Source organism: Frankliniella occidentalis, unplaced genomic scaffold, assembly GCF_000697945.3.
Source record: "Frankliniella occidentalis isolate FOCC.00 unplaced genomic scaffold, Focc_3.1 Scaffold171, whole genome shotgun sequence".
In the NCBI taxonomy this organism is placed as follows: Eukaryota; Metazoa; Arthropoda; class Insecta; order Thysanoptera; family Thripidae; genus Frankliniella; species Frankliniella occidentalis.
In genome coordinates, this window is record NW_026267297.1 from 320,569 (window position 1) to 323,130 (window position 2,562).

The window sequence follows — 2,562 nt, forward strand, 5'->3', positions numbered from 1 at the left end:
CGCCGCCCCCACACCCGCCGCCCGCGGGCCCTCCGCCTCGCACGCCCGGCCCAGACCAGGATGTAATGCCAATTAGCACGGAATTGTGGCGCCACCGCAGGGGGAAGAAAACGGGGTGGGGAAAGAGGAGGGGGAAGGGGAGGAAGACAAATTAGGTTGGTATCACTTTGGCGTGCACCCTGAGAAAGTTCAGCCACCTCGCACGTCGCGTATAGGGATGGCAGCGCTTCGTGCTAACCTGTGTAGGTGTAGCAGAAATGTCTGTTTCTTACAAACCTTCACGTGTTTTCACAATGGTATCCATTTTTTCAATATTTCTCCTGTGGTCCGTGGGTTGTATGATGGCTCTAATACAAACCCACGGTGTGCTTATAGCACACGCAAGGAACCGTGCACCAGGTGTATCTTGGAATGCGCTGCGGTAGCGTAGCGGGTTTGTCTTATCTTTTCGTTCGTAAGGCACCGCGCGCAACGACCCCTGCCTGCAGCCCTAGCGAGCATACGTATGCATAATCCCGCTCCCAACATGGTGGGAGCGCATTCAAAGACACATCCAGTACTCTTACTTACGTGTGCTTAGTACATTGTCAAGTTTTCAACATATGTCAGTGCCCTTCCCCCCCCTCAGCCCTCTCTCTTACTCTCTCTATCTCTCTCTCTTAGTCACGCCCGGCCACGGCTTTGCGGTACACCCCCGCTCTCCCTCTCGAACCGCGGCTCTCCCCTTTGCATTGCATGTCCCAACCACCGCAGCCCACAGCCCCACCCCTCCCTCCTCCTCGGCCGAAAGCCTTCGTGTGCGTGATGGTGACGGACTTGTCGTCGTAGCGGAGGCGAACGGACCGCTTTCGCGCGTCGCTCGCGGTTGCCGCGCGGTCGTCCTGCGTCGCTATGTCGCCGGGCTCGGGCACGCGGGACTCTGGGGTGCGGCGTCCCCGGGCCGTCGGGACTGTCCGTACCCGGGGGTTGCCAGGTTGCCGCAGTAAACATGTCGTGCTTACCAATATCCGATATTGATGGCGGGTCCCCAAAGTGCCGCTGCTCCGAGACACCCGGTCCAGCCCGGCGCGGCCCGGCCGGTGGCGGCGCTCTGCGGCGGCGACATAAAGAATCAAAACGTTATGGCGGCCGAGACGCCGCTCTTATTAGCGAAAGTGAGAGGGGGGGCGCGGGCCTCGACCCGGCGCACCTGGCGAGACCCAAACATGAAACTGTCCCGACGCGGCAACTTCTATGGCGCCGTCACTTGGAGCTTGGAGCCGATGGCAGCGGCTGGAACACGGCGAGGAGACCCTCGTGGAGATGCACGGAGGGCGAAGAAAGACGAGCAGCGGCAGGTGACAAACACCACGCGACTATGACTCTTGTGACTTCTACTTCATTCGGATTGTTTAAGCCGGTTTAAGCCTTACAAAGAAAAATGCCAAATCCTTTGTAGATACGTACGAAGGGAGGCGTTTTGCTTCCTAAGGTTTTAACTGCGCGGACGAAATTTAAACCCCTCCGGTCGTTTGCTCTCCTAGTGAAAATGGTGAAAGGTGTGTTTGTTCCAAAGTCGCACATTTTTCCAACCGGTGCTATTGCCCCAGGGCTGAAAAAAAAAAGTTTCCTGGCGGTGCATTCTCACTGTGACACTCCTATCCTTTTACATGGAGTGCATCGCATCAAGAAACAACGTGTTCTCCCGAAAACTGCTTGGATGCTTTGTGTTTGTTGCCAGTGTCACCGAGCGAGCAGGAGCGCGCAGCAGGCCGTTCACTCGCCAACACTCGACGCTGCGATTAGCTTTTTACCGCCGCAACATTCTGGACGACATATGACGCTGCCGTCGGGAACGACACACCGCGACGGCCTTGTCGTGTATCTGCCGGGGCGAGGCGGGGCGGGGTGCGGCACGGAAGTGGCACCGAGTGGCACCGAGTAAACTGTGTGTTCGTGCGTTGGCGCTTTATCGCGCGGGTGTGGCTCCCGGGAGGTATAGGCACCTCCTCGGACCGCGCCGCACGTGCGCGCTGCGGGCGTGCGTACCCGCCGGGCGCCACCGCACACCCGCAGAGGCACCGGGTGCTGTAATGCGGATGTAGCTCCTCTCGTACAGCCAACGACAAAAAACAAAAACAAAAAAAACTGGCAGGAAACTGCGTGCTTGACAGAGGAGGAGCAACATTTTTACACGCCGCGGTATCGGAGGGGCATTGCTGCTGTTGAGCACCAGATTAGCCTGTGAGCGACGGTCAAACAGGCGACGGCAGACTTATCGTCGTGCTCAACTCGTCGCTCACCTGCACGGCGATTTTCTTATGACCGGGTGGCTTAGTGTATAGCAGACTTTTTGATGTGCCGTTAAAGACTTCACTTTTTGTGGTTTTTGTACCAAGAGAGCCTCGTTACGTGGAGCAGCTCGGTGCCGTGTGCGGCAGAAGGACGTATAACGTCGCAGCTGCAGAAAAAAAAAGTATCGAATCTTTCCGACATTAATATTTAGGGCGGTAATAATCCTGGAGTTCGAAGGACAGTGACGGGATGAAGTACCCACAAAACATTGGGCGCGGGCGGGGGCGG

General features: G+C 57.3%; 1 protein-coding gene across 1 annotated transcript in view; it reads left to right on the forward strand.

The window, feature by feature from the left end:
• The window catches only part of LOC113209278 (lachesin-like), a 75,827-nt gene that overhangs the window by 41,152 nt on the left and 32,113 nt on the right, over positions 1–2,562 (forward strand). The gene's annotated exons all lie outside the window — the stretch shown is intronic.